Genomic DNA, 14,571 nt, shown 5'->3' on the forward strand with positions numbered 1-14,571 from the left:
AATGGGTCCCTGAAAGGCCACAAGAGCCTCCCTGGAAGGGCAGAGATTCTTCAGTGTCCGGCTGCTGAAGCACCTGTGAGACACCTCTGGGACCCCCAGAAGGGAACTGGAGAAGGCTGTTAGGCAGAAAGTGGGGTGCCCTCATCTGTGTATCTGGTGATTTGGGTCACCTGCTCCTGATCTTCTATTTTCATCTGCTGTCAATTCTTAGGCTGAGAAGTTCCTTGGATCCACTGCAACCCTGGGGCTTGCTCGCTCCCCAGCCTGCCTCTTTCAGACGCAGAGATGGAGACTCTCCTGGTCTACTCTAGGACCTGGGGATGGGTCCTCGTTCCCTGTTCCACTCTCTCTAGACCTTGGACCTGCTTCTCGAGCTTCATCCTTTGGCCAGCTGAGCTGCCATCTTTCCTGTCTGCCCTCAGACTTCAGCCTCTCCATCTGCTCCATCATTTTGGACATTTGAGACACCCACAGGAAATCAAAACAAATTTTAAAAATGTGCCATTTATGGTGGCCAAGAAAGCCAAACTGATCCCCAAATGATTGATTTAGTGGTTGCAGCTGGGCCTGGATGCAGACAGACCGCTAATGAGGTAATTTTTCTAAAGGCACAGTGTAAACAAGATAACGCCTCCCACCCACCCTGCAAGTCTCTCTGGGTTTCCATCCCTCTCCCTCAGTTTTCTGCAGAGATGCACACACCAGTTAACGTTGCTCCACTGTTAGGGGTTGAACTGCGGCCCCGCCCAATGATATGCAGGAGTCCTAACCCCTCAGTCTTTCTGGATGTGGCCTTATTTGGAGACAGGGTCTTTACGGGGAGGTCACTGGGGTACAATGTGGCCATTGGGGAGGGCCCTCACCCAGTATGACTGGTGCCCTTATGGAAAGAGGGAAATGGAGACACACAGATATGCAGAGAGAGAAAATGGTAAGAAGAGACACGGAGAAGATGGACATCTATGAGCCACAGGGAGAGAGGTCTGGAACAGATTCCCCCTGTCACCCCTCAGAAGGACCCACTGTGCAGCCAGCCGGGTCCTGGACTTCGGGCCCCCACAGCTACGAGACAGCACATTTCCGTTGTTGAGGCTCCGTGCTCTGTGGTATGTTGTGACAGCTGCACCAGCCAACTAATGCCCACGTGTTTAAAGTCTTTGGCTTTTGTCTTCTCTCAGTTGGTGATTCTCCTTTCTGAGGTAGGACAGCATGGAGAAGGCAAAAAGGGTGGGGCAGAATCCCCGGGAAAGCATGGGAAGGCTTGCCCTTCGGGGCCCTTCCAGAGCTGTGGCTGGACCCACTGGGGCGCCCTCACGTGCTCATAGGTTTTTGTGGAATTTGCAAACAATATGCAAACTGCAGTCAGTTATGATTGCTGACATTCCTCACTGCAGCTTTCCATCCAGCGCCCTTCCAGCCCATCTGGTGGCCTTTGAATGGCCACACGGTATTTATTCCCAGACCCAGATAAAGGGAATTAGAACTGAGAATACATACATGGGGTTGAGTGAGATATATGTATGATTTGCAGTTACTTCCACATGTAATCCACATATAGGCAGGGCACCCAGGAGTGCCCCTCTATCTTCTGTCCATTCACCTCGGGATGTGACATAAAGGTATAGACCAAGTTCTATCAGTATGCGAACAGGGTCCAAGGCACCCAGCACCCGACGTATGTGGGCAGTGGAGAAAATTCAGGTTTGAAATATGGAGGTGAATGCCAGCCAATGGGAATTCTTCCACTCATTAAATGTGGAAAACATTCTAGGTCCTTATAAGCATGTATTAGAAAGCTGTGCTAAGCAGTTAGTTAATATAAATTTATTTTTCTGGATTGTGTGATTTCTGTGGCATTTGTCAGCTTCTCAGAATTTGTAATTTGTTCTCATTTCTTCCCTTATTTATTTGAAATATTTGCTTTTGGATCTAATTTTGTGTTCATATCATGGTGTTTTCCTTAGTATATGTGCTGCAGAAGGGAGCACTCATGGTCTTTTCCTTGAAAGGGCTTCCTAAGATGGCTCAAGTTTCAGTCCCACCCAACTTCGAGCTGGCCCTGGTTACGGGAAATGAACAGGGAAGGGGGGTGTTGTGATGGGCAGGCAGAGCATTGGTGGAAGGTGAGGGGGGCATTTGGACATACTTTGGAGAGGGAAGCAAAGGTGGAGGAAGAAGCTGAGGACAGTGAGCTGGGCTTTGCACTGGGAGACAGAAAATCACCCAGCCAGCCCAGCCCTGCCACTCAGTTTGTCCCATGCTCCAGGGAAAGTCAATTTCCCTTCCTGAAATTTATTTTATTTTATTTATTTATTTGACAGGCGGAGATCACACGTAGGCAGAGAGGCAGGCAGAGAGGCAGGCAGAGAGAGAGGAGGAAGCAGGCTCCCTGCCGAGCAGAGAGCCTGATGTGGGGCTTGATCCCAGGACCCTGAGATCATGATCTGAGCCAAAGGCAAAGGCTTAACCCACTGAGCCACCCAAGGTGCCCCCCCCTTCCTGAAATTTCTTAAGAGCCGTGTGTCTTGCGGGGTTACCTCTGATACACCTTAGGCTCCAATTTTCTAGGATCCTGTTATCTCCATCACTAGGGGAGAAAATGGAGTCAAAATTGTTAGTGTCTGGTGAAGCCATCTTCTGAGGAAGGAGAAGCACCTGAGGAAGACCTCTCTGATGAGACAGGACTTGCCAGAGCTCCAGCTAGGAATCCCAAATGACAGGTGTGGTTTTTGCGGTCACTCACTCTCGTCTTCACTGGTTCTGTTCTCCAGCAGCTACACACCAGGCAGATCCTGCATGCCAGCCCTCCACGGACACTGGGGAAAGCACAGTGAAGGAGACAGCCCCTCCTTCGAGAAGCTGGCATTCTGGGCAGGGAGAGAGGTCATCCACTGTATCACAGAGGGTATCACAGAGGTGCTCTTGCTGGGGCTCGCTCATCTCTAGCGAGGTGTCTTAGTGATTCTGGAAAACGTGGGTGTGTGTGATCCAGGGGTATGACCCTGACCGCACACTGGAATAATCAGAGAAGTTTTTAAAGTAAATATATTTCCATGGACCCATCTCTGGAAAATCTTGGTTAGTTGGGGGGTGGGTGCAGCAACATTTTAAAAAGTACCCCCCCAAGGTGATCATCACATACAGTCGGAGTTGAGACTCCCCTCTTCCATAACCTTCTTCTCAAACATAATTGTGCACAGGGACACTTATGGATCTTGGTTGGGGTGGGTTCTAACTTAGTAGGTTGGGGTGTGTGGGAGGTCTGAGATCCCAGGTTTTAAGCAGCTCCCAGGCAGTGCTGACACTGGCCTCGAAGCAGCCCAGCTCTGAGGTCTGGCTCTCATGTCCTCTGATCTCATTTCCACCTACGTTCCCCTTGTTCTTCCTGCTCCAGCCACACTGGTCTTCTTGCAGATCCCAAAACACTTTGGGTCCACTCACTCCTTGGGGTCTTTGCACACACTCTCTCTGGCACAGTCATCCCCCCAGATGTCCTCATGGCTCGCTCCCGCACATCATTCTGGGGCCCGTGACAAAGCACCCTGACTGAGAGTCATCCTTCAAACCTTCTCAGTCTATTAAACAAGGGAAATGGATTTGAAATTGAGCACACATCAGTACAGCTTTGGGAAACCACTTGTATTAATCAACATTGGTTTTATTTTTCCATGTTATGTAATGATGCTTTAAGTTCTCTTACTAAGCGGGGGTGGTGGGGCAAGTTGGAAGTAATGGCCCTGGTCTGTGGCTCCTCCAGCAGGACCCCAGGGGAGGGCTGATGCCTGGTTTCCCCAGAGTCTCAGGCAGGCTCTCTCCGGGGGCTATATCAATAGACTCTCCTTCAGCTGGGACCCGTTTAGTACCTAGAGAATCTCCATCATGCCTGAGGGTGGCAGATACCCCAGAGCCTCAGGATCCCGTGAGCATCTTTCCAGGAGAATAAAGGACATAGGTCAGCAAAACCTAGGAAAACACTTACCCTGCTCTGGTGGGTAGGGTAGGGTTAGGTCTGATGATGTGGAGCTGGAGTCCTGTGGTAACCTACGGATGCACAGCGATTTGGTTAGGAGGTCTTGGGTGAATAAACTGGGTATGGTGACTCCAAGACCTCCTGTTAGTCATTTCACATAAAAGAATGATGACCCAGTGCTGGTTCCTTTGTCCAGAACAGCAATGTTCAGTGAGGGGCTGTCCGTTGCATGCAAAGAGACCCAAGCCTGCTGCCCTGTGCCTGGCACACAGTAGGAACACGATGTAAGTGCATTTGAGTTAAAACTATCAAATCATGGCACTTTGGCTCCTCTCTGTGGGACCACAGATGATTCCCAAAATACCAAACCCACCTCAAAATGTTAAAATGCACTTTAGCAAAATTGCAAGTTACCATGCAGTTACAGTTACCTGGAGCTGTTGGGCCCAGAGCTCAAACCCTAACTGTCACGCCTGCTCTCCACCACCTCGGCGGTGGGTGGAGAGGGGTATCTGAAAAGGGAGGGGCTGACCAGGAGGGGCTTCTCTGCTTGTTCATCGCATCATCAGGAATGTTGGGCCTGAAGTGAAGATCACACCGGCCTCTCATCGCATGGCAAGAATGTGGTCTTTAGGAAAGGTTGGAATTGCCACCTCTTTTGTTCGGGCCACAGCGATGGATTTGCCAGGGAGAGGACGGGTGTGAGGTGGAGAAGATGGGAAAATGGTGATCCGTGAGTAGGCAGCAGTGAGGTCTGTGAGGAGAGCGGGTTGGGGGGTTTGGCTGCCACGGATCAGCCTTGCCAGCAAGTGAGGAGCTGAGACAAGGGGAGGCAGAGGGCAGGGGGTGGCTGATGAAGGGCCTTCATTCAAATGTAGGTTCTATTCGGTGAGTCCTAAAGAGGTATGGAAGGTTCCTGAGCCCTGGGAGGGTGGGGGGTGCCCAAAAGAACACAACTGCGTTTGAGGACAATCAGTTTGTCAGCCAAGGGACAGGAAGATGAGTTTGGAGCAGAGACATAGGTTCCTGGTTCCTCTGTGAATTCTGGGGAGAGGTCTGGGACTCAGGCTGACCTTGGCACCTGGACCAGAGTCGTAACTCAGTGTGGAGCTGGCAGAAGGAGGGGGGCTTGAGAATGGCTTGAGAATGGAGGGGGTTAAAGCTAGCAGCATGTGAGGGCCTGGCCTCCAGGCAGACAGTGAACAGCCATCAGGCCCTGGGGCAGTACTGGCCTGATTCAGCCTCATCCAGTCACCGTCCTCATTAGAACACTCAAACCTAGGTGGTCCGTCTGCGGCTGCGTGCTTTTGTGCTAATTAATTTATCCTCATCAGAGGGCGCCATCCAAGTGCTCGGTCCCCTCTCCAGGGGTGGATGAACCAGAGGCCAAACTTGCTAAACTTAGATGGCGTTGTAGGAAGGATGATGTGGGGGTCATTTGTTGTCATGAATCATGGCTATATCTTCAGCAGGTGCCCTGTGCAGGAAGGCTGGAAATCAGAGATATATTTTTGAGACTGCTTTATAACAGCCCATGAGAATCTCCTTCTTTGTTTTATGCTTCCCCGAAGCAGAGCCTCTGAACCATGACTGCTTCCCAAACAGCAGCCTTGGCTGCAAATCAAGACCGTCTTGCACCTGTAGGATGCAGGTGGCCAGAGGGGGCTCTGGACGAGCATCAGTCTTTCTCTGCCACGCCTTGGGGTCCCCACATCAGCAGCAGCCACCTGTCTTTGTGTTGGTTGTGGCCACAAAGGCAGAATAAACCTATCCCCGTAAAGCAGGTCTTCATTCTTGCCCTTTGTTGCTTTTCTACTCACTCAATTGCCACCCAGCTGGGCACCCGTCCTCTGTGAACCTTCCATCCCAGCCCGCGAGACGGCTTCCTCCGCTGATCCCTTCAAGGCTAGACTCACTTGGAAGTTACCCCGTGCCTCTGGTTTCTTCTCTTACCATTTCTTTTTTCTTTCAGGTTTGAGCCTCTTCTTAGCCTCCTTCAATAAATTCATTCTTTGAAAGGAAGGACCGTGTCTTGTACTTAGGGTGACATACGATCTTTCATCCAAACCAAGACACTTCCAAGAGTGGTATAGATGTTGCTGGGGCCTGCTCATATTTTCTTGACACTCACTGTTCTTGTACATTCTGACATTTTCCTACTGCAAGCTGGAGGCCTTCCTCTATTCACTGGAGCAGCTGGAAAGACCCGAGCTAACTCATGAGCCAGGGGCAGCTGTGGCCAGTGACGAACTGGAGCTGGTGTGGAGATCCCCAGCTTCCTCCTCTGGGACAGATCTGTGGGCTGTTCTCCACAATCTGCCAGGGTCCCCCAGTGGGCTCGCATCCCAAGTGCTCACGGCGGTAACCAGCTCACGATCAGGCCCTGGACTGGTTCCTTCCCTTCCTGTGAAATTTCCCACACCCACCTCCCAGGGATAACCCTGGGCCATAGGGATGTGTGGTGACCCTTCTCCCAGGCCTCTTGGTCTGGCACTGCCTAGCATGGCGCTGGCCCAGAGCACTCACTCACATTTTGCCAAATGAATGTATGAATGGGTTTAAAGAATGTTTCGTTGTACCCCTTTGAGGGCATGCTGGCCAGTTTCTCCATTTCCCATGTCTGTGCTTGTTCACACTCTGCTGTGTACCTAATTAGAGCTTCTTGCGTCTCCCCCAACCCTAGGCTCCCACTCAGCTGATGACCTCACGTCTTATTTCACTGGGGACACAGAAGTCATGGGAAGGGACGTCCACGTGTTCTCCCGCCTGCACCCATGCTCAAGTACCCTGCCCGGCTGCCTGTTACTACAGATGACCTGCCCACACGTCCGAAGCTCTTGCACCTCTGCCCCCTCTGTTTCCTGCTCCTTGTCTTGGTCTTTGCTCAGGTGCTGCCGCTCAGAGAAGCCTTCTCCAGCTAAAATCGCATGCCTCCTCTCAGGCCTCCCCTCTATTTTCCTCTGGAGCTCTCCTAAACCCTGGTGTCCTGTATGTTTTGCTTGTCTTTGTTGTCGGCTTCCCTCCCCGTGTACACTCTATATAGACAGGAGTCTTTGTTTTGTTTGTTGTATTAAGAAAGGTTTATGGAAAGAAGAAAAGCAGGAAAGCTTTTGAGAGAGATAATGAAAACCATTTAGAGCGTAAGGCCAGAAATGGACCTTGAAAGTTAACCTCCCTCACCCCTTTCTCATTTTATAGAGGAGGGAACAGAGGCCAGGGGACCCCAGCGGTTAGGTGAAGAGCAGAATGGGAATCTCTCTGTCTCAGAGCCCATTTGGGAGTCTATCCCATAGCTAACCATCACAGAGTGAGGGCCTAAACTCTAGTTCTGTGACCCTTGGGTAGGGGGTGGTCAGCTTACTCCCAGTGCTGCTGTCTGTTGGTCACTGTTTATGTTCTCTAACGTGACATTAGCTCCCCGCTAGAACCAAAGCCCTTGAGATCATGAACCAGGGCTTCTTCCTTTGAAATTCCCAGTGCATGACCCAGTGCATCCTGTGGTGGGAGCTGGAGGCCCCGGGAAGCCTCCTGCCCTCCTCTAAGCTCACTGGTTTGCAAAAATCATCCGTTATTATTGAGCTGCCTCTATGTGCTAGGGGCTTCAGGTATGCCAGGAAGGTAGGCACTGTTGGCCCATTTTAGGGATGAGGGCACTAGGGCTCAGAGAGTTGAGCAAGCTGCCCCAAGACTGATCAAAAGCAAGTGGCGGTGTCAGAAATCATTCCCTCTCCAGGATGGACAGAGAGCCATGGGGTGGGAGAAGGGAGTAAAGATGGTATATTAGAGAATGTATATTTGCCACCTGCTTATTCCCTGATGCCCAAAAGTCCCACAGGAAGGCACAAAGTGGTCCTTTGAACAGGGCCAGTTCAAGGGCTCAATGACTGAGGGAGATTCTCCCCTGAGACAGAGTTTGGATCATGCAAAGAAGTGGGATGGAGGGTACCAGGTCCTGGAACAAGGCAGGGGGCCCAGAAGGTGCTGAGGTTGTGGGGACAGGCAGGAAGGGGTACCAGACACACCGCCTAGTTCACAATTTAGCTGATGGCACAGGACAAGGAGTCAACAAGTAATGATTGATTGCTTGGTTGATTATCTCTGACATATCCCACTTTAGCCCCAGAAACAGGGCCTAACGTGCCAACTGTCTGCTCGATGTGGGATTTTAGCAGTTATGATTTTCAAGTTGGAACCAAATATAGACCCACATTGAGCTGGATAGAGCTCTTAGCCTGCAAGTAAATCGCACAGCCTTCGGAGCCATAAACAAGCTTAGATAAATAAAGGCTGGGTCGATTTCCTGGCTGTGAATCTCAGAATGCTCCCTTGGAGGTGTTGATTGATACACTAAGACTCAGAAGTGAGCATCGCACCTGCCTCATCAGGAGGCGACAAGTGCGCACACCTTCCCAGGCAGCTCAGCGGAGGCAGGGCCTGGCCTAACTTGGTGGCTGCTGGGCCTCAGCGGGGCCTGTGCTCCCAGCCCCCAGAGCACGAGAAGAGAGAGACAGATGTCATCGAGTCCGAACCCCTGGCTTCCCTGAAGGGGAAACTGAGCCTCAGGGATTGGCAACTTGCCCAGGGAAAGGGATCATTAGAGGCCACAGTGGAACTGGAAACACCCCTGTGCCCTGTAGGTACATCCCTGGGCCTGCTCCTAGGCCATTTCGGGCAGAATGAACGTGTCCATGTCTAGATTTCTGAACACTCCACACTGAGGGCATGCTCTGGACATCCTTCTTAAAGGCAGGGCCACCTGGGCAAAGGCTTTTGCTAGCCGTACACCTAGAGAAGGTTTCTCTGAACTTAAAAGGAGTACATGAACGGAGTCTCTTGACGCTGCCACTCCCGGGACTTGTACTGGGAAGAAAGCGGCTAGTACAGTCATTTTTGAACAAGAGAGCTACACCATCGCCTGGAAGAAAAGGAAAATATAACAGAAGAGAAAAAAATAGTCCCTTACCATGTGATATCGGTGAGTTTCTCCTGAGCTGCTGCGCTTTTTCAAGACTTTACCACTTCTCTCCCAGGCTTGTACCATTGCCTTGTAAAACAGTGTTTTAAAGAAATTGTTAAAAGGTTTTAAGTTACAGTAAGATGCAGAGAAAAGCACGCCGTGTGCCTACCACCACAATTAAAAAAAAAAAAGCTCACATCTTCTTATTCCATACCTGTGTACATTACGTACACTCCATGCATGTATACGTAATATAGATACCACGGGCATTCTATACATGGGTGTGTATATAATCTTATAGCTGAAGCCCCTTCCCACTTCCCCACTGTCCTGCTCCCACCCTCCCCTCCTCTGTCACTGATAGCCTGAAATGGTTCTGTATTATTTCCAGCCATGAAGGTACAGAATTGGTCTCCAACTGAATGTACTTTTTGTAGCTTAGTATTTTTTTTAAACTTTATTTATTTATTTGAAAGAGGGAGGGGAGGGGAGGGAGAACGGGAGAGGCGAAAGAGAGAATTTTAAGCAGGCTCCACACCCAGTGGGGAGCCCAATGCAGGGCTTCATCTCATGACCTTGAGATCATGACCTAAGATCATGACCAAGAGCTGGACGCTTAACAGACAGAGCCATCCAGGTGCCCCGAGTAACTTAGGTTTTGATTCAATGTTATGTTTTCAGGCTGTAGCCATGTTGATACACGTAGATCCAGTTTCTTCTTTTAATTGAATTAATTTTAATTTCAAGCCTTCATTGGAGTCCAGTGTATTAGCTTGTTAGGGCTGCTGTGACAAAGTGCTAAAGACTGGGTGGTCCAAACAACAAAAATTCATTTCCTTGGGGCGCCTGGGTGGCTCAGTGGGTTAAGCCTCTGCCTTCGGCTCAGGTCATGATAGCAGGGTCCTGGGATTGAGCCCCGCATCAGGCTCTCTGCTCAGCAGGAGCCTGCTTTCCCCCCTCTCTCTCTCTGTCTGCCTCTCTGCCTTCTTGTGATCTCTTTCTCTCTGTCAAATAAACAAATTAAATCTTTAAAAAAAATTCATTTCCTTGCAGTTCTGGAGGCTAGAGGGGGCAAGATGAATACGTTGGCAGGGTTGGTTTCTTCTGAGGACCCTCTCCTGGGCTTGTAAATGGCCACTGCTTCTCCCTGTGTCTCATTTCCTCTTCCTAGAAAGACATCAGTCATACTGGATTGCCTCATTGTAACTTAATCACCGTTTTAAAGACCCTACTTTCTGTGGTATATATATGTACATATAGACATTTAGATACACACAAGGGAATACTAGGCAGCCATCAAAAAACCATGAAATCTTGCCAATTGCAATGACGTGGATGGAACTATGCTAAGTGAAATGAGTCCATCAGAAAAAGGCAATTATCATATGATCTCACTGATATGAGGAATTTGAGAAACAAAACAAAGGATCATAGGGGAAGGGAGGGAAAAATGAAGCAAGATGAAACCAGAGAGGGAGACAAACCATAAGAGACTCCTAATCTCAGGAAACAAACTGAGGGCTGCTGGAGTGGACAGAGGTGGGAGGGATGGTGTGGCTGGGGGATGACATTGGGGAGGTATGTGCTATGGTGAGAGCTGTGAAGTGTGTAAGACTTATGATTCATAGACCTGTACCCCTGAAACAAATCATATATTATGTGTTAGTTTAAAAAAAAAAAAAAGACCCTATCTGCAAATACAGTTACCATCTGAGGTCCTGGAGGTTTAGGATTTTAACACATGAGCTTTGGGGAAATTCAGTTCAGCCCACAATAGCCATCATGTTGGTAGTTTCTCTCTCTCCTTTTCTCTGTCTCTCTCCCTCTCTCTCTACTATCACAAGCAGTGTCATAGTGACCATCTTTGTATATGTCTCTTTGAACACATGAGGGGATTTCCCTGGGACCAGCACTGGAAGTGGAGTGCTGGATGCAATGGTGTGTATATTGCAGCTCGATTAGACGAGGACACATTGCTTTCCAAAGCAGGCCTGTAACTCATACTTTCACTAGCAGCGTGCGAGTGTTTCATGAATGTTCAGTATGGCCAGACTTTCAAATTTTGCCAGTCTGATGGTGGTGAAATGGAGCCGTATTGTGATCTTAATTTTAATTTCCTTGATTGTTTATGAAGTTGACATTTTTATGTTTATTTAATGGCCATTCATATTTTCCGTTCTATGAATCACCTGTTCATACCTTGGCTTATTTTCCTATTGTTCTATCTTTACTGATCTGCAAGAAATTTGTATATATTCTAGATACCATTCCTTGCTTAACTCTAGGGATCTCTTCTCTGGTCTCCTTGCTTCCAGGGTCTCCACTTGTCAATTCTTCTTCAAGGATCTTTACCCTCTTCCCAGAGACCACAGGATAAGATGCAGACGTCAGGCCCTCATGACTGAGCTGAAGCCTGACTTTCCAGCCTTCCTCCCCAGCTTCTCTCCCTGTAGATTCCAACCACCCAGGCTGAGTCCCAGCTCCAGGAGCATGCATCACGTTTATGCTTCTAGACCTTTGCATGCTGCTCTTGCTGCCCGGAATATCTGGCCTCTCCTTTGCTGACTGCAGAAATTAGATATGCTTTTCCAAATCCAGCTCTGATGTCAGCTCTTGGGTAAGGCCCCACAGTCCCTTCACAGTGGGAGGACAGTTTGTACATACCATTACCATGTTAACTGCACCCACTGTTTTAGGGTTGGTTGTTGAGCTCTATTTCCTTGGCCAGATTGTGAGCCCCACCAAAAGCAAGCAATCCCACCCCCCCTTTTCATCTTCATGTTCTCAGTACTGATATATAGCAGTGCTTGATGTTTGTTGAATTTTTTTTTTTAGATCCTTAGTGCTATTTAAAAGATTACAATTATTAATGAGTAGGCAGCTGTAATAGAATTGTTTAGATTATTCTTCCTGCCTGAAATTTGCTCATTATCCCTAAGGTCATAAACTTGGGTTCACAAAAAACTCTGCAGGATATACGATGGACAGATGTAGTTTAGCTGTGTAAGCCCGAGTTGGGGGATTGGAAGAAAACCCACTGTGAGTAAACACTGAGAGGTGGTTGCTATAATAGTTACAGCAATGCTAAGGCATAGCAATGAAAGGGTAGTGTCTAGAATGAGACAATAGTCTGCTCTCTTCTCAGATAAGTGTCAGAGTGCTATTGGGTTCTGAGCATGCTTTAAGAAGGAGGGACAGACCAAGTAGAGTACCTTCAGGAGGAGGCCAGCCAAGAGAGTAAGGAGATAAGATTCCATGTCACCTGAGATAGGACAGAGAGAGTCCAGGCCGTTTATCCTGTAGGCTGGAGTCACCAGAGGTTATATAACTGTCTTCACACACCATGCACAAGGGGCTGTCTTTTGGAACAAAGAATCGAATTGTCCTATATCTTTCCAAGAGAGACAACCAGGGCTGATGGAAGAAATTTATGAAGAGATGAACTTTTGCCAAATAGATTAAAACATTTTAAGCATACAGATGTGAGAAGATGGTTTCGCTGTTTCGAGAAGGGAGGACTACTCCATTGGGGTGGGGGGAAGTATTTATGAAATAGCCTGGTGACCAGTTGGCAAGAAATGATGTCTAGGGAACTTGGGGATCAAATGGTGATTGGGTTTGGATTACATGACCCTTATAGGCCTTTCCAAAGCTGAAATTTCACAATTCCATGACTTTGAGTCAGATGGATCCAAGTGGGGGACCAAAGTCTCAAAACATCTTTGAGTCCTGCTAAATGAAGTTTATTCTTTGATAGGAAGGACCTCCAGCTAACAGTCTTCTGTTGTCCCCTGGTCCTAAGCCCCATCACCATCTTAAGCAACTCCATGTCTATATAGATGTCTGAGACAGTAAGCTATCTGTACTCCCAGCCTCCAAAGATCTTCTCCACTCTCTTGGGTACCTACTTGGACAAACCCTAGAATAACAATGCCCAAACTATAATGTATGCTAGAAAAACATGGATAACTTGTTAAAAGCATAGTTTCCTGGGCTGTAGGAGTATAACATATGATCGAGGTTTAAGCCATAAGCACACTGCTTTCCTATGGATCTTGTGATTGGTCTGGGGATTGGCATGTAAGCAAATCAGAGCTGATGAGATTCCATCAGACAGTTAGGGTAGATGGTGGTACTCTCTTACATTGGCTGAGACATTATTAGGTTTCAAGCTATCACATTCCTATCATGTTAGCAGGAAGAGCCTAGAAGCAAAGCCAAAATGTGAGAAGATAAATTTGAGAGATAGGGAAAATCTTGTTTAATGATAAAATTTGAGTTCTGAACCCAAATACACCCAGAGCCAGACTGTCCCTGGGATTTGTGATTATCTGCATGAATTCATTTTGTCTTTTGTTTAAGCCACTTGAATTAGGTTTCCTGTCACCTGGAAGTTTCTAAGTGATACAAACGTAAATACTATTCCTTGCCCACAGATTTGATTGGGTTGGGCTGCCAGAAGAGGTGGGCTTAGTTTATAAAACTTGTGCTCTTGCTAAAGTGCATGGCTGTCACCCAAGCTCTGCTGGGTCAGCACCTACCTATCATGTATTTAAAGCTCCATTAGGTACTGAGCATTCTTCCACATCTACAAGTGATTGAAATAGAAGACTTGATCCTTCCCCTCAACAAATTTGTGCTCTATCAGGTGCAAGACAAAATATGAGGCAAGTGTCAAGTGAGTTATGTGGGGGTAGGATCTTGGGGGCACTCATTGTGTATTGGGTTGGTCAAGTAAAAATGCATGGACAACAGGGTGTCAACAAGTTCTTAAAAAGTATATGAATAGAAGAAAGGAAGGAAGCTTTATGAAAATCTGGGAAACCACTTTTCACCCTGGGCCTGGCAGAATGGCTTCTGCAAAAAAGGTGGCAAGAAGAAGGTTCATTCTGTCTTCAATGAGGTAGTGACCAGAGAACACACCATTGACATTCACAGGTGCATCCACGGAGTGGTTTCTGGAGAAGCATGCCCCTCGGGCTCTCAAAGAGATCTTGCCGTGAAGGAGATGGAAACTGTAGATGTGCATGTTGAAACCAAGCTCAACAAAGCTATCTGGACTGAAGGAATAAGGAATGTTCCATCCTATATTCACGAGTAGTGGTCCAGAAAACAGAAGGGGTATGAAGGTTCACTAAACAAGCTCTATACGTTGGTTACCTATGTACCTGTCACCACTTTCAGAAATCTACAGACTGTTAATGTGAATGAGAACTAATTGCTGATTATCAGATAAAGGACTAAAACTGCAAAAAAAAAAACAAAACAAAACAAAAAAAACTGGAACACCATTTCTAAGCAGCTTATATAAACTTTGAGTAATATATGGTCCACGGAACAGAAATAGAGTTAAATAAACTTCCATATAATTATATCATATAGTGTGCTTTGGATGAGATAATTGTATAGGCAGACAGATGTACCTGGGCAGAAAGATGAAAAATCCAAAAGGCCTAGGAATTAGAGACCTTTTGGGTTACTAATACACTAACCCAATGTAGCTAACAGTGGTATAAAATGTTTAATTGGATAAATTACATGCTTTGAAAGTTGCCAGGTTGTGTGTGTTCCTCTGGCTCTACAGGTTAATTGCTCTGTTAATTTGGAACAGGGCTTGCCTCCTCTAAAACTGACAGTGGATTTA

The 14,571-nt window shown here is 47.7% G+C and overlaps 1 pseudogene; it reads left to right on the forward strand.

The window, feature by feature from the left end:
• The first annotated feature begins 10,475 nt into the window (after positions 1-10,475).
• On the forward strand, positions 10,476-14,145 carry LOC132018641 (large ribosomal subunit protein eL31-like; annotated as a pseudogene).
• Positions 14,146-14,571: the final 426 nt, after the last annotated feature.

This window comes from Mustela nigripes, chromosome 5, assembly GCF_022355385.1.
Source record: "Mustela nigripes isolate SB6536 chromosome 5, MUSNIG.SB6536, whole genome shotgun sequence".
Lineage (NCBI taxonomy): Eukaryota > Metazoa > Chordata > Mammalia > Carnivora > Mustelidae > Mustela > Mustela nigripes.